This window comes from Ambystoma mexicanum, chromosome 7q (assembly GCF_040938575.1).
Source record: "Ambystoma mexicanum isolate Mex_15411 chromosome 7q, UKY_AmexF1_1, whole genome shotgun sequence".
Taxonomy (NCBI): Eukaryota; Metazoa; Chordata; class Amphibia; order Caudata; family Ambystomatidae; genus Ambystoma; species Ambystoma mexicanum.
This window is the reverse complement of record NC_090941.1, coordinates 936951077-936973834: the sequence shown is the minus strand read 5'-3', so window position 1 is coordinate 936973834 and position 22758 is coordinate 936951077.

Here is a 22758-nt window from a genome sequence, read left to right as displayed (position 1 = left end):
CTTCTTTTCTGAATATGGTGTGGATGTCAAATATTATGGTGTTTAAGAAATGGGAAATGTGGTGTATAAGATGTCAAATGTATGGGGTTGCATAGTGGGTTGGGGGAAACAGTATTATTGATGAGGTTTGTTATGAAAACTTTCAGGGGCTGGTTAGGGCATATGACCATTGAAACATTAGTACAGTGGGGTGGACAGTGAAGGAAGGCCATAAATGCTGATATCTTTGTGTTGATTAGTAGTGGCAGTAGTAGTTAGCAGTAGTAGTTATTCGTTTGTAGGGGAAAGTCAGGATAGTGCATTAGGGTATTGTGTTATTATGCTGAGATGGGTGGAATCAGGTGAGGTAGTTAATTGTGTATGCTTTTTGTTGAGGATGGCTAAGGAGGAGTAATTGAATGGGTCCTGGGAGAATCAAGGTTGTGGTAGGGCCTAGTTATGTGAACATGAATATACTTAACGCTGTGTACTTGGAGTGGTCGTTTTGCTGTTAAGTAGAGGTTTGTGAGGCGTTTTATGGCACTATTAGGGTACTTAGCCATTCAAACGATAGTGATAGTGGGGACAGGTAGTGGATGGAGCGTGGACATGCTGACATGTTTTGTAGAGTAGTTCAGTTTAGTTTAGTTAATTATTTGTAGAGTGCACCTAACCCTGAGGTATCTGGGCACTTACCCTTGAGTACATGTTACAGGTACAATAACAATGGAGCAATTGACAGTTGGCCGATGACATGTGTTACATATCAGTCAACATGCCGGCATAAGAAACGTATACAAAGAGGATTAGGACATATAAACATTTACAATTAAAATTAATCAATACAGACAGATGAAGAGCAGGCAGAATTATAAGTGGGAGAAAACTCCAGAGCTGGAGATGGACAGATCTGAATTTAATTTTGCTGGCTGAAGAGCCATGCTTTCACTTTGGATCTAAAGGCCTAGAAAAATGGTTCTGCCCTGAGAATTGTGGGAAGGGATTTCCAGAGTAGCACTACATTTATTTTAAAGGTTCCATTTTTAATTATGGTGGCCAATTTGGAACTGTTTTTTATGTTAGCTATCGTCTGAAAAGGGAACTAGTGTCTTTTTAATTTAAATCGTGGTGGTATACTTTTTCTTCTGGTGGGAGGTGTACTGTTTTTAGTATATATCTTGTGAGGAATAAAAAAAGAAAATGATATGCACCCAGGACAATTCCCAGGGTGCAACTAACTATTACACTTGGGCTGACAGGCAGACCTAGGCTTTTCTGTTCTGCAGCTTTGAGTGAGTGTCTTCTTTCGCTTGGCCTTACAAATCCTGGGTTGTGGGCTGTTAAAGTCCATCTCCACCTGTCAGCCTCTTATATTTTATATTGAAAATATAAAGAAACAAAATACCCGAACTTAAACTTTTCATTTTTTTTTTTATACAACTCTATTTGTAAAATACCATCAAGAAAATAACAACAACGTTCTTTAAGAAAGGGTAATCTGCTGGGAAATAGACTTAAACAGTATAATTTTTTTTAAAGTAGTGTTTTTAAATCTGTAGATACACATTCTGAAGATAATGCAACAATTCTAGTGTTGAGGATAGTTTTAAAATTGTTGAAGTTGAAATAATAGATATGCTAACACAAAGTTTTGCTGGAACCAATAATGTTTTTATTGAAATTAAAAAAAGAAAAACAATTTAAAATGTGTTATTAGCTAGTATAAAAGGAAATATTTTTAGAAAAAAGGTAGTGAATGTGCTATGAATGTGAAACAGAGTAATTAAGATATATATAGGAAAATGTATCACTCCTGAGTTTTTACCAATCTTTGGAGAAGCATGAAACCAAAATCTAGATAGGTGGTAAAACTTTTTTTGCAAAAGAAAAAAGTAGAAGTAATCATTAAGAAAGCTTTTGATATGAAAAGAAAATTGTTCATTTTCGTATAAAATTAACTTAAGAAATTGCTTAAGGTGTCTACACCATTCTATACAAATATATAAACAGTTCATGTGCTTACACGTGACAACTTTTGTGACATCTTTGCTGGAGAGTGGAAACATACTTCTCACACTGAAAGATTTTTTTAATGAGGAGAGTTGCATTTAAGGAAAGAATGTTCCACTAGCTATTGATGAGAGTAGACATAGCTATGAAGTCTGCAGATCAGCTAACTAGTTTGCCCCTCTATGGACGTAGCGTTAATCTAGTTTGGTTAAGTCTTGGACCAGCTAGTGCTAGAAATCGGGTGTTGAAGCCTTTAACTGAAATTAGTTAGCTGAATCAGCACCTGACAGTACAGAGATTTTGAAAACCAACTTCATTGATACATATTATTTAAAATTGACATGAATTGTTGAGAGATCTTTATTTATATGAAGTAGCACAACACTACTCATATCAAAATATTGAAGCAAACAATGACCGAGGACGGTTTAAAGTGCATGGATGTAGTGGTGAAAAGGCAATCCTCATTAACACATGAAACTGACTTGCCGAAGTAGAGACAATGGAATTATTTTATTTTTGTATTTTGCAGTTGTTCCTCCCATGGCATGCAGAGAGTGATTTACTTTGATGTTTTGAAACTTAAAAAAAAATAATTTTTTGCTAAAGAAATGCTCAATTACATATCCAAAATGTGAGCAGTATTTGGACTTACTGGAGAAAGAACTACGTCACGAAAATCGTTTGGCAGCTGAATTGGCAAAAGAGACTCCTGAGGGCAGTCATATTCTGCAGCAGGAAGTTAAAATATTCTTAGTGAGCCAATTATTCAAACTGATGTTGAGCTAGCCATGGACGAAGTAGAAATTGTAATGCAGCACAGTTGTAGATATGAATTGTTTGTTTGTTTGGGGTTGATTATTTTATTTATATGGCACACTTGACAAAGGGGTATCTGGGTGCTCTTGGTAAAATGTTACAGACAGAGACAATGCAGTTAAAGTGGAGTTTGTGCATACAGTGAGCATGTAGACAGTTACAAGTGGGTAAAAAGATAATTGTGATGAAATTGTTAGTAAACTTAATATAGAGATAAAAGAAGTTTATAATACAATTAAAGATAGGTTCTTGCATGGTTTACTGTATGACAATCGTGAATGCTCATGTGTGCAATACAAACCTGTATTGTTGTATGTTAGTGGACAAGCAGGACAGCTAAATCTTTTTAATTAATGCAATAAGAGTTATGATGCAAAATGTAACAGATTCCTCTTTGTCATGTATTGTAACTGCTCCAACAGGTTTAGCAGTATTTAATGTAGGAGGTGTAACTTTACATCACATGTCAATGTTTCCAGTGGATCATGACAACAAACTAGATTATCAGATACTTGTATCAAGTGCAGCACAAGAAGTAGGAAAAGTTCTTAGAAAAGTAAATACCTTAATTGTAGATAAAGTAAGTATGTTGTCTAACTTGGTGCTAGCTTTCATTCACTTGGGGATGTGAGATGTTTGAAGACTGACTGCACCATTTTGTTTGGAGGTAAACATGTACTAAGTTTTTGGAGACTTTTTACAATGAACTCCTGTGAACGGTCAACCAGTTTTTTTTTTTTAATGCTGCAATCTAAGTATAGAAAGTATTGCGCCTTGAAACACTTGTGTATAGGCGTGTTATAAATGCCATACCATATCATATCATTGGTAATTTTAACCTTTGGAATTGTTTTGAATTCCAGGAATTTACCATTAATATGAGGCAATCTGGAGACTTAGAATATGCAGAAATACTTACTAACATTTGTATACGTGTTCTTGAGGAAAATGCGGAAGTGGTTTTAAAGGGAAGACTGATTTCTAACATGTTTCATGTAGATTGCAGTCCGTCTGATGTTATGTGGACTCTTAAGGAAAGAAACATGTTTTGCGTTGCTCTGATGTGCACAGTTGCAGAGTGTAACAAGTTTACCACTACAATGCTACTGTCAGAGAACCAAAATATTGAAGAGATAAAGTCATGTGATGTTTTAGGTGGTCATGTTATGCATTAGTTTTGTATAAGAGAGCAAAAGCTCGATTTGGTCAACTAGAGAATTCAATTTCTAAAATAGCAAGTCTGGAAGGAGTTTTAAAACTGTGCATCAATGCATAAGTAATGTTGAAGAGGAATTTGAATGTAGAGATTGGTCTAGTCAATGGAGCGATGGGAAGAGTGATTGCATTTCACACTTTTCCTCACAGTAACAAGTATTGAACATATTGAAGTTAAGTTTGATTTTCTAGAAGGAACTCACTTGATTTCTCTGAGCTCTGCACATTTCATACTTTTTAAATATATCTTTGTGAAAAGAGCAAAGCTTCCATTGTGTCCTGCTTATGAAATAACTATTCATAAAACAACCTATGGGCCAGGGAGAGTCTTGATTCCTGCCCCCACTAAACCCAAGAAATTGCAGCATAGGCCTTCTTGGGGCCAGTCCTGGCGCCTTTGGTGCCAGGCTCATGTTTGAAAATGAACTTGTGCTTGGGAACTACTTTTCATTAATGCCAGTCATGTGGAGGCACCCTCACAACCTGGCTCCTTGAAACCAGGCTTGCAGTGTAGTGTTTTTGGGTGTGGGACCATGGGGACTATTTTACCTGGACTTCTTTCTTGAAGCTATTTAAACCACACCCGAATAGACTGACACGCTTCACGTTAGTTTGCATTACTGCAACGTAACGCTCACCGTGTTCAGCTTCAGCCTCGAACCTCGTAAGGACAGCACCTGCAAAAGAAAGGAGAAGACATCATGAGAAAAAGGCAGCAGCTTACCTAATCTTCATCGCTGGCGGTCCGCAGCTCTTCCGACCATCATCCTGGAACCAGCGCACCCCCGGATCGACGGACCTGTAAAAGAGAAGAAACAAGGCATTAGACATTGTACAATTAACGAACTGTGCCTTAAGGCTTACCTCGCCGGCCGCTCCTCAATCAGCATCACAACGGAAATTCCATACTCCGGCCGAGTACCGCAACCTGTGTAGAGGAAAAGATAACCAGTTAGCAAAGGCAAGGCATCTTAAGCGCAGCGAATAGCGCCTAGTCACCGCATCAAGGCGCTCAAAAAACGCCCATACTTACCGGCGAAACACAGGTTCTGCCTTGCCACATATTGGACTTCCGCGTACCTAGGAAGAAAAAGACATTGGGCCTCATTATAACTCAGGCGGTCTGGAAATAACGGTGGCGGTAAACCGCCGCCATCGTTGTTTCCGGACCGCCTGATCCCGACTCCTGCAGGCGGGAGGTTATGTTCCCGCCAGGTCTGACCTGGCGGGTTTAACACCGCCCGCCTGCAGGCGGACGAGGAAACACCGGCAGCATTACAAGATGCTGCCGGTGTTTCCATGATCCCCATTCCCATTGAGTCCTATAGGACTCAATGGGAATGGGGATTAACACCATTCTGCCTCCGTGATTCCCGGAAAACCGGGGTTGTAATGCCCCGGTATTTCCGGGAATCACAGAGGCGGAATGGTAATACGAGTCCGGCGGCAACCAGGTGGTTTTACGGCCTTGGTTACCGCCGGACTCGTAATGAGGCCCACTGTTTAAAAGGCTTGCAGAACAGCAATATTCACAGCAATAAGACCTACTTGAAAGACTCAAGACGGGCTGGCATCAGTGAAGCAACTCGATCAACATTGCCCACCAAACTCAACGCGCCCCTGCCAAGACAGCAGGACGGAGAACACGCCAACATCTAAAACAAGGTGAGGAGAAGTCCTGAAGGGTCGCAGACCTACAGGGAGGCGGGAGGCTGTTTACCCCGGCTGCCCAGTCCTGAACATAGCTTACCTGTATTCCAGGCAGAACTCTTCCGCTGGTCGCATCTGGGCATCGCAAGGAGGGACATCTGAACCCCAACTACTGGGTGGCGCCGCCGTGGAACCAGGTGAGTGCAACACAAGGGTAGACTTTAGAAGCAGCAGTTATTGACATTGGTCATACAGTGTTTAAAGAAGGAGTATCATATGTGGCTTTGTCACGTGTGAAAAATATACAAGGCTTATTTTTAATAAACTTTGATGAAAGAAAAGTGACAACTGACATTGTTTGCACTGAAGAATATAATAGGTTGCATGTAATGTATGCTCCTCACCTGAACGTTATACCTGTAACTGTGAAGCACTCATCCAGGAAATGTAATGAGTCAGTGAAAGGACATTCAAATTAAATCAGTCCTTGTAAGACTAAAAAACAACAATGGAGTTGGAGAGTCGATCAACTGTAATTTACTCTCATTGCAGCTTTACAAATGAAACAGGAGTTGAATGCTATTGTAATGCACTATTGTGTATGTTGTTTCAAATTACTCCATTGATGCAAGAAATTGCTTCAAAAGCAGAGAAGCAGCCATGTGTTGAACTTCTTTTCTTAAAATCTCTGTAGATGAATATTGACACAGTTTACATACGGCAATGTCAATATGAAATGTAATAGCGGTTGCACGTGGAAATCAACAATTTTCTCAAAATACACAGGACGCTAGTCAAGAATTTAAAATCAACACTGCAAAATCTAGTTTTTAATAAGTATGTATTGATTAGGTTTCAAAGATACAATGTAGATGGCAGGAAAATTAACACGTCAATAAAGAATTTTGTACATTTGCAATTATTTTCCATGAGGGGGCATACATTGAATCTGAATATTTCACAACATGGATGCGTACAGAAGTAGATAGACTTGTTTGTAATGACTCTATAGTGGTTTATGTAAAGTAGGACACGGTTTGTTACTAGGATGTTTTGTTAAAAACAGTACTAAATAAATGTAGATGTAATATTGTGAAGATTATATAATTTAGAAGAGAAAATAGCATTCTGCAATCTTCTACTCCTGTTTTATTGTGTAAAACACTGTGGGGGTAATTCATAGAATTTAGTGCAGAAGCAGCGCACACGGGCAGCACAGAGAGGGAGCGTGTGCCAGCGTGCGCTAGCTGCGTGTGCCAAAACTCATTTTCACTTACGGCGTATTCATGGATACTTACATCCATAACCAGCCGTGGCGCAGAGTGGCGCAGTGACCCTGCAGCAGCACCAGTTATGCCCCCAACGCCGCCTCATGTGCCAAAAACATTGCAAAAATCCCCTACATGGCGCAAAGGCCAGTGGACCAGCATGCAGCCCCCCAACCACGAAAAAACGCACTAAAAACACCACACAACCCTCATGCATCAGCGAAATCCTGTGTAAAACTCCCGCGCACCCCTCGGAATATGCGTACGCCACGCGTTCCAGCGAAATCGCGTGTAAAAATCCCTGCGCACCCCTCTGAATATGCGTACCCCGCTCATGCCAGCAAAATCGCATGTTAAACCACCCGTGTTCCCCTCAGAATACGCGTACCCTGATTATGCCAGCGAAAAACACATGTGGAATACGCGTACCCCGCTCGCACCAATGACATCATGTGTAAAATTCCCCGCACACCCCCGGAATATGTGTACCCCGCTCGCGCCAGCAAAATCGCATGTAAAACGTCCTGCGCACCCCTGGAATATGCGTACCCCACTCGCGCCAGCAGAATTGCGTGTTAAACCCCTGTGCACCCCTGGAATACGTGTACCCCGCTCACGCCAGCGAAATCACGTGTAAAACCCCCCACGCGCCTCTGGAATACGCATACCCCGCTCGCACCAGCGAAAATCATGTGTAAAACTTCCTGCGCACCCTCGGAATACGCGTACCCCACTCGCGGCAGTGAAATCATGTGTAAAACCCCCCACGCACCCCTGGAATATGCGTACCCAGCTCGAGCCAGCGAAATTGTGTGTAAAACCCCCGCACACCCCTGGCCAGAAAAATCACGTGTAAAACTTCCTGCGCACCCCCGGAATACGCGTACCCTGCTCGCGCCAGCGGAATCGCGTGTTAAACTCCATGCGCACCCTCAGAATACATGTACCCCGCTCGTGCCAGCAAAATTGCATGTAAAACTCCCAGCGCACCCCTGGCAGTGTACCCCACTTGTGCAGCCCAATAGCGTGTAATTCTCACTCCCGTACCCCTGGATTCACGCAGCAGTGTGGTGAGAAGCCACATGCACCCCCTGCAGCCAGACCACACCACAGGGGTCCACCCTACACCCCTCCCCATGCCCCGCAGGAAGCCCATCCACCCTGACCATGCCCCGCAGGCAGCCCATCCACTCTGACCATGCCCCGCAGGCACCCCTTCCACCCTCCCCATGCCCCGCAGGCAGCCCATCTATCCTGACCATGCCCCTTAGGCAGCCCATCCACTCTGACCATGCTCCTCAGGCAGCCCATCCACTCTGACCATGCCCCATAGGCAGCCCATCCACTCTGACCATGCCCCACAGGCAGCCCATCCACACTGACCATGCCCCGCAGGCAGCCCATCCACCCTGACCATGCCCTGCAGGAACCCCATCCACTCTGACCATGCCCCGCAGGCAGGCCACATGGCACCATGCACTTGGAAGCCCTGACTAATGTCCCCCGCACCCACCCCCCATTGACGGGCACCTGCCAGCAGGCCCCGACTCATGTCCCCCCCACCAACCCCCCATTGACAGGTACCTGCCAGCAGGCCCCGACTCATATATCCCCCCACCCACCCCCCATTTACAGGCACCTGCCAGCTGGCCCCACCTCATGCCCCCACCCCCATTGAGGGGCACCTGCCAGCAGGCACCAACTCATTTATCCCCACCCACCCCCCATTGAGAGGCACCTGCCAGCAGGCCCCAACTCATGTCTCCCCCACCAACCCCCCATTGACAGGCACCTTCCAGCAGGCCCGACACATGTGACCCCAGCCACCCCCCATTGACAGGCACCTGCCAGCAGGCCCCGACACATGTCCCCCCACCCCCCATTGATGGGCACCTGCCAGCAGGCCCCGAATCATGTCCCCCACCAACCCCTCATTGACAGTCCCCTCCCAGCAGGCCCCGACTCATGTAACCATATTGATAGGCACCTGCCAGCAGGCCCCGACACATGTCCCCCCAACCACCCCCCATTGACAGGCACCTGCCAGCAAGCCCTGACTCATGTCCCCCCACCGACCCCCCAATGACGGGCACCTGCCAGCAAGTCCCAACACATGTCCCCCCACTCACCCCCCATTTACAGGCACCTGCCAGCAGGCCCCGACACATGTCCCCCCACCCACCCCCCATTGTCGGGCACCTGCCAGCTGGCCCTGACTCATGTGATCCCACCAACCCCCCATTGACAGGCACCTGCCAGCAGGCCCCGACTCATGTCCCCCCACCCACCCCCCATTGATGGGCACCTGCCAGCAAGACCCGACACAAACACCACGTCATAACAAAACAGACCCATGGCCATAATGCCAACCCAAATCCCCCCGCACTCCAGTACAAGCACGCAACCATCCACTGCACCCACTCCCTACTAAATTACCCATGCCATGAAAGCCTGAAAACAACCAGCATGGCCATGAATAAATGTCCAATAGAGCCACATAGAGACATGCACAAAACCAATGAGAGTAGACCACACCAATAATGAGGACATAAGAAATGTATTAAAAGGTAAACAAAATGACATAATGAAAATCACACATGCAAATGAAGAAACAATGAATGCAATAACAAAAATAAAGTAAACTCCAATGAAAAATCCACGACATTAAAAATGAAAAGTTGTCCATCGCAAAAGTTCATAGAAAGTAAAGAAAAATTCAAAAGCACAAAAAAAAAATGTCTCCATGGGATAATGTAATAACGAAAGTATGTACTGGTACTATTTACAATGAAAGTCAGACGGGTCCATGATCCCAAAACAAAAGGAAACCTATCTAAAATACAACTGTATACAAAAAGTGGAGCAAAGTCCATGAACTCCAAATAATAATTAAAACCAAATGAAACCTAAACTTAAATAACTATATACAAAGGCGGCGGGCTAGTCCGACGGCTCACTTTTTGATGTCCCAGGGCAGGACATCATCGAACTCCACGTCGATGTTCCGGAGGCGGACCTCTTCTCTGCCCTCGAGGTCTCGCAGGGATGCAGGAATGGCCTCCTCCAACTCCCTGCGAGTTGCCATGAGGCACCCAGCCCACCTCAAAGCCCTGTCCATGGAGTTCTCTGCCCTGACCATTGTGAGCTGTGCCCTCTCCGTCCACCACCGCTCTGCACCTATTTGCTGGCCCAACCGCTGCCACACGGAAGACACTCCCAATCTTGGGTCCTCCTGCCCGCCGGCCGATGCCTGCCCCGATGATGTAGATGGCCCTGAGGCCATATGCCTCCTACGCCGAGCCTGCCGCTGCATTTCTGCTGCCTGCCGCCGCCGCCACGACTGCCCCCGGGTAGATGGCAATACCCGGGGCTGTCATGTAGGTGCCTTGCTTGAATGTGCCTGTACATCGTCCTTTGCCAGGGGCCATGATATACTTAATTGGTTAGGCTAGCTCTTGAAACTTTCAGCCTCAGATGAAGAGTCGGTGATGACTCGAAACACGTGTCAGGCTACTTCGTTATTAAACTTCTTGGACTCATGAGAAATCCCTCCTTCTTTGAATTACTTGGAACACCTGTCACTATTGCACTGTTCAGCTCAGTGAGACTGATAACTGTCTGAGTTAATTTAGGTTCTTAACTGTGGGTAGCATCTGGCAGTGCTCCCACACCCCTCAGCCACCTGCAGCTTTAGTGCTTCCCTAATTTCTTCAGTGTACAAGCGCTGTGGACTTTGACTTGTTCTGCCAAACCTACAAGTATGACTAGGCTGTATCAGTGAATCAACACATCGTTACGGACATGTGTCATGCATCCATGGCGTTTACCAGTCCTTCGCACACTACTCAGACACATGGACATGTACACCATGGATGTCCATGACAGCAGCACCCATCTCTCACACCCCAAACATGTCCAACTACAGACACAGGCATGCATACATCTGTGCATTCCGCATGCTGCTCTGCATGATGCGTTGTAACAAATACACTATCCATGTTGGTCACACCTGACTGGAATCACATGCACCCTCATCATGTCCCTCCACACACACATCCATACATGACCCATGTCACACATACAGCCAAATAGCTAACTACCACCACACTGCAACATGCACTGTTTTAAACGGGAATGCATGGGCATTTACTGCTCGACTCCAGACGGGCCTGCATCCTGAGGATCTGGTGTTGAAGCACTGGGCAAATGCGCTCCAGGACCCTCATCTGCTGGGTGGTAAGCTGGCCCCAGTGCCCCATTGCATCCACTGCCTCCAAGAGGCGCCGGGCCTTCTTGAGGGTCCTGGATTTGTAGTCCTCCCAGCACTTCTGGACGTGTTTGATGTCGCGTGGTGCCACCCCCTCAGCGTTGATGGCACCCACTATGTCCTTCCAGATCCTCTTCCATCCTTCCTTGTCGGCGCACGATGCTGTGAAGAGGGCATCATAATGCCCCAGGACTTGTTCCACCAGGATGCCAACTTCATTTGCACTGAAGCTGGCAGCCCTCTGCCTCTCTGCTGGGGGTTTGCCACTGGTGCCAGATGGTGTTGGTTCGAACATGGCAACCCCCGAGGCAGGTCCTGGGGCTGGGCTGTGGAGCGATTGAACACCAGTCAGAGTCTTCTGTTCCAGCAGGGGTGGTCACAGCAACTGGACCCCTGCAGATGGCTGATGTGCAGGCACCAAATGGCAGGGCACTGTTGGCAGCAGCAAGGCAGGCAGGCAGGAGCAGATGGCTTGTAGGAGGCTCCCCGGGCCCTGGGGGGCAGGAAAATAGCTTTCTGGGCAGGAGCATGGTCTTCTGTGTTTTGTCTCGTGGTCTGCTTGATGCAGAGTGAATTGGCACATAAAAAAAACAGCACGTCAGCATGTAATTCGAGGAAAGGGCCTTAGCGCGTAAGTGCGCAAGTGACGTAATGCATGCAGGCGTTTCCTTCTGCACATATAAATGGTCCACACAGGTCTGCATAGCGCTGTATGTGCTTTCAGTGGAGACCGATGCGTGTGTTTTCCTACTTTGGGGTTCACACGTGATTACTTCATAGAGATTACAGTGCTACGCGTATTTCTTTTCCATGCAGACTGTGAGTCATGCACACTATTGCACGCTATTTTGCCCACTGTGGGTGGCCCTGTTTGTTGCGTTCCCAATTTATTGAGGTCATAGTAGCCCGCGTGTTAATCGCCTATGCTTTTTTGTGTTCCTGGGTGCCACAGCGTACTGCGTGAGGTCTTTTTACATACATGTGGGCTACAGGGTATGCGTATACATTTGTCCTGTATTTTTGGGGTGCCAGAGCATTGCGTGAACGTCATTTATCCCCAGGGTACACAGGCAGCCTTGCAGGAGCACAGGGGTGCATCTACCATCACATACTCTGCCCCCTTCACCTCTATTGACCAGGACAACTGTTCAGTGCAGCTCCCATTGGCATTAGTACATCTGTTCCATGGTTGTGAGGCCACCAAATGTTAAAGGGGGCTCAGCTGGGCGTCCTGCCAGTGTTGGGAGTGGTAGGGCACGTGGCCAGGGTGACCGGGGAATATGTGGAGTCCAGGGTGGCCAGAGAGGCTGTAGAGCGGGAAGAGGCAGGGGCGCACCACAGGGGCAGGATGTCCAGCCATGTGCTGGCGCAGCCATGCCACCACCCCCTGACGCTCCAGGTGATGCTGCTGTTGCATCCAACCCCGGAATATGCACCTCGCATGTGTTCCTTTTGGTCACACCAGATTGGTTATTTTTAAGTATTTAGGGATGCACACAATGTAGCACTTCGGTGAAAACATTCTCAGGGTGGTAAGGTTCTGACAGTTGACTTTCTCTTTGTCATCATCGATTGTCACCTGGTATGTGCCAGGCCTGTGTGCACTCCGCAGGGGTGGGAGTTTAGGTGATAAATGTGGCCACAAGCTGGGTCCGGGCTGCCTCACCACGTACCCTTTCCCCTCCCATGAGCAGCTCCTGTGCATGTGGTCGGGGATGTGGGGGCACCACCATGTCCACCGGTACTCCCCGCCGTGTTGCAACATTATGCAGGACACATGCTGCCACAATGATCCTGCACACTACTGGGGGTGCATATGTAGCTGGCCGCCAGAGTGGTCAAGGGAGTGTAAGCGTGACTTGAGCACTCCGAATGTGCGCTTCACTATGGCCCTGGTTGCAATATGGGCTGCGTTGTATCTTACCTTAGGTAGTGTGGTGGGGTTCCGTATTGGCGTCATCATGTGGGTGCTCAGAGGGTAGGCACTGTCCCCTGGGGAGCTGATGATGGTCGTCATTAGTTGGGTTTGTGTATTTGTCAGTGTATGACATGCATGCATGTGCACAGGCATTTGTACTGACCTATTAGCCATGTGTCGCTAAGCTTCCCAGCTTCCAGGGCCCGGATCAGGGTGTACATTCTGTATATGAAACTGTCATGGGTGGACCCTGGATAGTTTGCATAGATCGAGATGATGATTCCCTTGGCATCGCATTCAACCTGCACGTTCATGGAATGCCAGTGCTTGCGGTTGTGGCGGATGTTTTCAGTGGCCCTAGGTGGACGTAGGGCCACCTGGGTGCAATCTATGGAACCAAGCACTTTGGGGAAGTGTGCCACCTTGTAGAAGTGCAGGACCACAGCCTGCCTTTCTACGGGCATGTATATGTGCCTGCGGACTGAGGGGTGCGCAGTGATGATTGCCAAAACGTGGTGTAGGCAACGTTACCGCGCGGGCTGTGAGACCCCCCCACTATGGCAGTTGTCCGCTGAAATTACCCAGTGGCCCAAAAATGCAGTACATTGAGCACCTTCTATAAAAGTTTTTCTTGTATATATATATATATATATATATATATATATATATATATATACATTTTATTTTTTCCAGGGCCTGTGCTTGTGGATCATAGGATGAGCACTTTTTGGGCGGCTTACAACTTTGCCCTCCCTGAACGAATCTTCATGAAACTTTGCAGAAAACATATATGGCCCCTTCAGATCGACCCCGCAAAGTTCTGTGAGGTTTTGTCAAGGGGGGCAATGTTATAGGAGGGGTCCCAAAATGTGTGGTTTTTCCCAGAGATGCGATGGAAAAATAAATGTGCTAATGTCTACGGCCCAAACCGCTGGACGGATTTTCACCAAATTTGCGGCTTTCGGCAGGAGAGGCGGCTTGGTCCCCAAAGCGTGCTTTTGTAAATTTGGTGTAATCTGTCCAGTATTTTTTTTAAACGACCCAAAAGTAGGTAAAAAAATATGAATGATACCTTGGTTCTGTTCGCAGACTTACTTCCCTGTTGCGTCCACGGACGGGCATACGATTGGTCTAGAGTGCGGCATGAGGTCCGCAGACATCGGACGTGCCTGCTGATTGGTCAATAACAAACGTGTTATGCCTCAGATTTTTGGAAACACCCACCATGATGGATTCAATGACAGCGGCCTGTGTCCACGAACATTGCAGTAAAAACATTAAAAAACACAACATTGCAATTGTCAAACTAATGAAACAATCTCTGGGGAGCTGAGGGGTGATGAGAATGGGATGGGATATGGCCTGAAAAGGGCAAAAAAAATGTGTTTTCTTCTCTGATGTTCGTGAACAGTCCAGGGCAGTCCTGTAATGTCCGCCAACATATTAGATGTTCGGGGCCATCTATGCTTATTTGTGCATTACAGGGTTGGTGAAAAATAGTTTTTGGATGGCTACCACTCAATGAAACTGCTTGAAATGTAAGAATTTCATTCTAGACCTGATTATGAATGGTTTTGAAAAGTGTGGTGCTGTTTTGTCAAGAGGGAAAAAAATTAGAGTGGGAGTCCCAAAATATTGTAAAGACTTATACATGTGGTGCCATTTGACGAATATGCACAAAAGTTTGCAAAAGATTCTAGATCTAGATATTAATTGTTATGCAAAGTTTCGAGGGATTTTGTCAAGAGGGTGCACAATGAAAGGGGGTCTCAAAATACTGTAAATGGTTATAATTGTTGTGCCATTTGACAAATCTGCACAAAAGTTTGCAAAAAAGATTTTAGATCTCGATATAAATATGTTTGCAAAGTTTGGTGGGATTTTGCCAAGAGGGGTTAAATTAGAGGGGGTGTCTCAACATTTTTTTGATGGCTTATTACTTTGTTGCTGTTTGACGACAAAGATTTTCAGGAAGATTAGAACCCAACCTTGAATGTTTGTGCAAAGTCTGAATGGATTTTGTTAAGTGCGGGCTAAGTTATGTGACTATTATATGTCCGCACGTTTAGACACTTTTGACACTTCCAGCAAACTTGTGTAAGGAGCATTGGCAAGTCCTGAAAGCATGGTTTTGCAAATGTGTTCATGTTTTATTTTTTTACAAGTGTCACAATGTAGGTACACAAAATAGTTATATGCCTTTGGTGAATGAGGTATTGCCTGTGGCCTTGGGCAGTGGCCAGATAGTCTGGGTCATGGCATAAGGTTATGTCCGTGACAATCTGGCTACTTACCATGACCACAAGGAATGACCAATGGGGATAAAGCAGCCATGTCCACCAGGGATCGGCTATGTGGTAAAGTTTTTTGAAATTGGTATAGTTTGAAAGGAAAAACAAATGTGCTTGTGGTAATATGATTTTAGGGTTCTCTCGTTGCCTATTGCAGGCTGCCATGGAAAGGGAAGAGGGGCTCTGCGAGCCTTCCCTTTCCATGGTGGCCATATTGGAAAAGGATTTTCCTTCCTACACTGGGACATTGCGCGCATCCCGATGCAGGAAGAAAAATCTTATTTTTAGCACCCCAGGTTACGGCTTTGGCAAACTGGGGTGCTAATGGCCTTCATCCTTCATTTCAGGAGGTGGAATGGGGGATAACAATCCGGAGCCTTCGTTATCCACCCTCGCTTCGCTTGGGCCGATAACTTGGCTGGCAGTCCGTTATCCCCTATTCCAGGCACTGGAACGTGGGATAAACGCCACATTATTCCCATTAGTATAACATAAAATGCTAATGATAATAAAAATATATATACAATTACACACCTCATTCCTAAAAAATTCAATACTCCAACATTATTACCGTAAGATATAGAGGGGGTCATTCATAGAATTTAACGCACAAGTGTCGCATGCGGCTTGCGCACAGAGTGCGCGTGCGGAAGTCTGCACCAGCCGCCTGCGCCAAAACCCATTTTAGCACCAGCGTATTCATGGATACTAACATCCATAACCAGCCGTGGTGCAGAGTGGCACAGCAACCCTGCAGCAGTGCCAGTTACGCCCCCAATCCTGCACGCCAAAAACATTGCACAAACCCCTACATGGCGCAAAGGCCAGTGGACCAGCCTACAGCCCCCCCAACCACGAAAATGCGTGGAAAACTCCCTGTGCACCCCTCGGAATACGCGTACCAGCTCACGCTAGCGAGAACGTGTGGAAAACTCCTTGCGCACTCCTCAGAATACAAGTACCCTGCCGGCGCTAGTGAAAACGCACGTGAAAGTCCTCACGCACCCCCTGAATACGCGTAGGCCAGCGAAAACGTGTGTGAAAGTCCACGTGCACCCCCGGAATACACATACCCCGCCCGCGCTAGCGAAAACGCATGTGAAAGTCCACACGCACCCCCAGAATTCACATACCCCACCCGCGCTAGTGAAATCGCCTGTGGGCCATGCCCAGGGGTGATGGGCTGCCTGCAGGCCTTGCCGACGGGTGATGGGCTGCCTGCGGGCCATGCCCAGGGTTGATGGGCTGCCTGCGGGCCTTGCCCAGGGGTGTTGGACTGCCTGCGGGGCATTCCCAGGGGTGATGGGCTGCCTGCGGGGCATGCCCAGGGGTGATGGGCTGCCTGCAGGCCTTGCCAAGGGGTGATGGGCTGCCTGCGGGCCATGCCCAGGGTTGATGGGCTGCCTGCGGGCCTTGCCCAGGGGTGATGGGCTGCCTGTGGGGCATGCCCAGGGGTAATGGGATGCCTGCGGGGCATGCCCAGGGGTGATGGGCTGCCTGCAGGCCTTGCCCAGGGGTGATGGGCTGCCTGCGCGCCATGCCCAGGGTTGATGGGCTGCCTGCGGGTCTTGCCCAGGGGTGATGGGCTGCCTGCGGGCCATGCCCTGGGGTAATGGGCTGCCTGTGGGGCATGCCCAGGGGTGATAGGCTGCCTGTGGGCCTTGCCCAGGGGTGATGGGCTGCCTGCGGGCCATGGGGAGGGTGGATTGGCTGCCTGCACGTATTCCAGGGGTACGCGTGGACTTTCACACGTGATTTCACTAGCGCGGGTGGGGTACGTGTATTCCGGGGGTGCACGTGGACTTTCACACGCGATTTCACTAGTGTGGGTGGGGTACGTGTATTCCGGGGGTGCGCGTGGACTTTCACACGCATTTTCATTAGCCTACGTGTATTCCAGGGGTGCGCGTGGACTTTCACACGTGTTTTCGCTAGCGCGGGTGGGGTATGTGTATTCCGGGAGTGCGTGTGGACTTTCACACGCGTTTTCGCTAGAGCGGGTGCGGTACGTGTATTCCGGTGGTGCGCGTGGACTTTCACAAAAGTTTTCGCTAGCGCGGGTGGGGTATGTGTATTCCGGGAGTGCGTGTGGACTTTCACACGCGTTTTCGCTAGAGCGGGTGCGGTACGTGTATTCCGGTGGTGCGTGTGGACTTTCACACGTGTTTTCGCTAGCGCGGGTGGGGTACGTGTATTCCGGGGGGTGCGCGTGGACTTTCACATGCGATTTCGCTAGCGCGGGTGGGGTACGTGTATTCCAGGGGTGCGCATGGACTTTCACACGTGTTTTCGCTGTCTAGGTGTATTCCGGGGGTGCATGTGGACTTTCACACGCGATTTGGCAGTGTGTGGCCTCCTGGGTGTGCCCCCCCTCCCATTGTCCCACAGGCAGCCCATCACCCAGACCATGTCCCACAGGCAGCCCATCATCCCACACCATGCCCCACAAGCACCCCACATGGCACCATGTACACGGGAGCACCGACACATGTCCCCCACCCACCCCCATTGATGGGCACCTGCCAGCAGGCCCCGACTCATGTCCCCCCACTCCCCTATTGACGGGCATCTGCCAGCAGGCCCCGACTCATGTCCCCTCACACCCCCACCCACCCCCATTGACGGGCACCTGCCAGAAGGCCCCGACTCATGTCCCCCCACACCCCCACCTACCCCCATTGATGGGCACCTGCCAGCAGGCCCCAACTCATGCCCACCCCACACCCCGCCCACCCCCATTGACGGGCACCTGCCAGCAGGCCCCGACTCATGTCCCCCCACACCCCACCCCCACCCCCATTGACGGGCACCTGCCAGCAGGCCCCGACTCATGTCCCCCCACGCCCCCACCCACCCCCATTGATGGGCCCCTACCAGCAGGCCCGACTCATGTCCCCCCACACTCCCATCCACCCCCATTGACGGGCACCTGCCAGCAGGCCCCCGACTCATGTCCCCCCACACTCCCCACCCAACCCCATGACGGCACCTGCGAGCAGGCCCTGACTCATGTCCCACCACACCCCCCACCCACCCCCATTGACGGGCACCTGCCAGCAGGCCCTGACTCATGTCCCCCCAAACCCCCCACCCACCCCCATTGATGGCACCTGCCAGCAGGCCCCGACACATGGCCCACCAAACAACATGTCCTAACAAAACAGACCCATGGTCCTAATGCCAACCCAAATCCCCCTTGCCCCCCAGTACAAGCATGCAACCATCCATAGCACCCACTCCCAAATTACCCATGCCATGACAGTCTTAAAAGAACCACCATGCCAATGCATAAATGCCACACAGTGGCAACACATGACTGAGGCAATGTTCATTGAGACATGCACAAAACCAATGATAGTACACAACACCAATCATGAAGTTAGAATAAATGTATTAAAAACATAATAAAATAACATAAAGAAAAACAAACTTGAAAATCAATAAACAATGACAGATATTACCAAAAAACCCAGAAAATCCAATGAAAAACCAAAATCCACGGCATGAAAAAAGAAAAGTGGGCAATCGCAAATGTCGATATGAAAAAAATAATCCCAAAAAAATTAAACCATTGATCCATGGAAAATTTCAAAAAAGAAAGTATGTACAAGTCTTCATCTATATACAAACCAAGTCCAAAGGGTCCATGATCCCCCAAAAAAATTAAACCTACCAAAAAGTCCTATGAATAAAAAACTATATACATGAAGTGGAGCAAAGTCCATTAACTCCAAAAAAAAAAAAACATAGGAAACCTAACACTAAAGAACTATGTACAAAGGCGGCGGGCAAGTCCAATGGCTCACTTGTTGATGTTCCGGGCCAGGGCATCATCAAACTCCATGTCGATGTCCCGGAGGCGGGCCTCTTCCCTGGCCTTGAGGTCTCGCAGGGATGCAGTCATGGCGTCCTCCAACCCCTTGCGAGTTGCTTCAAGGCACTCAGCCCGCCTCAATGCCCTGCGCATGGAGTTCTCCGCCCTGACCATAATGAGCCGTGCCTCTTCCGCCCGCCGCAGCTCTGCCGCATCTATCTGGTGGCCCAACCGCTGCCACACGGAAGACATTCCCAATCCAGGGTCCTCCTGCCCTCTGGCCGACCCCTGCCCCTGCGATGTTGAAGGCCCCGGGCCATCATCGCTCCCACCCTGAGCCTGCTGCTGCTGTACATGTGCCCTGCTTGTCGATGCCTGCATGTCCTCCTCTTGCTGGGATCCAGTTGTTGGGGTGGCCACCCCTGCTGGACCTCCGACTCCCGACTGTGGCAGGGATGTGTCCTCCACCAGCCTGGCCACTGGGTCAGGGGCAGCTCCACAGGGTGCCCAGGTGATACTTGGGCAGGAAGATGGCATGAAGGACGACTGGCATATAGGGGGTTCAGTTGAGGAGGGGGTCGCTAAAAGATCCAGCACACGGAGGAACCCAGCCTTGGTGACCTGTCCTAGTAGGCCGACGTAGTCAATGAGGTATTCAAAATGAGGTGCATTGTCCTCACGAGAGCCCTGCACGTCATCCCGAATACCACGTTGACGCAACGCCATCCCAACCAGGACAGGCTCAACCCGATCACAGATTGCCACGTCCGCAGGGAGAGGAAGGCCAGTTGTTGTGTGTGCATCCCCTCCCTGAAAACGGGTCTGGACGAAGGCATCCCTGCTGGTGTGGGATGATGCAGTCACAGGATCGGGGACAGGATTACACACAGGCACCTCTGCGGCGGCCTGTGCTGCCTCCTGTCCCTGCCCCGGACTGCACCACTAGCACCAGTGGAATCCCCCCTCCAGGCCCTGTATGTGGGCCTTCCACGGCCTCCCCCCCAACCGAACCCCCCACCAACCTGGATGACTCTGTGCCATCTTCCTCCATAGGCCCCTGTGGGGGCTCAGCTGCCCCTACTGCTGCCGAGGAGTCCACCTCCAACCTCCGCCTCTTGGACCTCCCCTTGGCAGCTGCGGCCATGGACGCGGCACCAGACTCCGCACTCCCGGAAGAGATGACAACGTGGGAGGAGACCTGGGCCTTGCGTCTCCGACTGGTGGTGCGATCCCTGCCGCTGTGCTCCACAGCACTGTCTCCGCCCTCTTCATTAGTCGGTGCTGCAGACAGGGAGAGACGGAACACAGGCATCAGGGCACTGTACAATGGTCGGATACACACATGACAGTTGCACATGAGTGGCAGTGTCAAACTTCACAGATGGCATCACACCCCCCAACACTCATATCATATGAATCCACACACATACACAAATGAATAGGAATCGTGAAGCAAGCAGCAGCATCCATACACACTCACCAGCATCAACATCTGAAGGTTGGCATGATGTCACAAGCAACATGCGGAGTGCCAAACACATGCACACACGTCAACAGACGGACATGCATCTGTACATCTCCACTACCTGTCACATTGCAATCATCAGCAACTATGTCACATCTGCCAATCGGGTTCATACATGTCCGTGTCACATGCATCCATGTTGTGTCACTGTCAAACGCGTGCAACCCACACACACATGCAGTTGTGCATCATGCTTTGGAACACATACACCATTAATGTGCATCACTCATCCATACCTTGACCTTTTCAGACATATGTCCAAACTGCACACTCCTGGCACACCTCAACATGCACTGCGTACAACAAGTACGCATGGACACTTACTGCTCAACTCCGGACCGGTCTCCCTCACGAGGAGCTGGCGGTGAAGCGCTGGGTTAATGCTTTCCAGGACCCTCATGTCGTTGGTGGTTAGGTTGACCCGGTGCCTCACTGCATGCGCTGCTTCCAAGAGGCGCCGGGCCTTCCTGAGGGACCTAAACCTGTAGTCCTCCCAGCGCTTACGGACATGTTGTATGTGACCCGGCAGTCCGTTTCATCGACTGCCACGGGCCCAAGGGTAGTGGTAGCTGCAGGTGAAGCTGTGGACACCACCACCCAGGCTCAGGGTCAGCCAGCGCATGCTACGTTGGCACCTGAAGAGTCCCAGGATGATTTCTAGGAGGTCAGGAGGCACACGGTATGTGCACGCATGGCTGCCCTGACTGAGGCACATGTCCCTGGGGCAGTATTGTCATCTGCTGCCCCATCAGCTGGGTGTTGGCAAGTGCATGGGCAGATGCAGCCGACACCACCCCTGCTGTGAGTCTATCATCCAGGACAGTCCCGGTCAATGACCTTGGCACAGCAGATGTTGCTGCGCAGGGTCAAGTCAAGGGCACCCAGCAGCCACTGACGCAGGTCAGGGCTTCCATCCTTGTTCCACCTGCCACTCCCTCGGTTCAATCCACCAGTGCCACTGCCCATACTGATCAGGGCGGCATTTTCCAGTCAGGGTCCGGACCACTGCCCAAGAGGAGGAAGGTTGCATTTGCAGCAGAGGCTGGGACCCCAGATACAGCTCCGGCCTCTGGCATATTGAAGAAGAAGCCTTTCTGCAAGCAGGAACGGGACTTCCTTGTCGACTACGTGTCGGGACACGACCGTGATATGCTAGTGGGCCCGAATTGTCACACTATGGCTGCCCAGAGTTTGTCCCACTGGAAGCATGTTGCGCAGGGTGTCAGTGCAATCGGACATGAGGTGCGCACAGCTCAGGAGTGCAAAAAGCGTTTGGATGACCTCCGACGCTCTGCTAAGCTAAAGCGTGCCTCTAATTATAACATGACTCTGATGACTGACAGTGGGCCACCACCTGAGGAGGAAGATCTCACTTCGCACGAGTCAGTCGCTGCAGAGTTCATACCGGCAGAATTGTACAAAGGAGTGGGAGAGATGCTGGACTTTGATGCCCCGTCCAGTGAGTGTTGTCGCGTGTTTGTACAGACCATGTGTGGTTTGCTTGTGTGATGTATTGTGCTTGACTGCCACTACATGCTATGTGTACATGGTTCTCATGTGCGAGTCATGCAATGCTTCACTGATGCGTGCCTGCTGTGCAGGATGCTGGACATGTAGAGCAGACGGGGACTGTCCTCATCACCACACCTGCACCCTGCTCACATGCTAGTTACCCAGCTGCTCCTCCCGGCCATGTTTTAGCTCACTGGCCCTTCTGCATGTAGCCTGGGGTGTCTTTCTACTCTGCACTGAGGCTATGTCATCGCATGACAGACGTGCATGTGTGTTCTGCCTGCATGCGGGTATTCCACGTAGGCATGCTGCCTTGCCCCTCCACCCCCTGCAACCCAATTTCACCATGGCACTGGCAGGTATCATGTTGGAGTACTGCAATGGCCTGTTTAACGCTTCTGTGTACATGCACACTTCCCCCTGCCAACCTGCCAGACACATACAGTGGGGTACATCCTTTGTCCTTGATGCAGGGTGTCTCACTCGGACT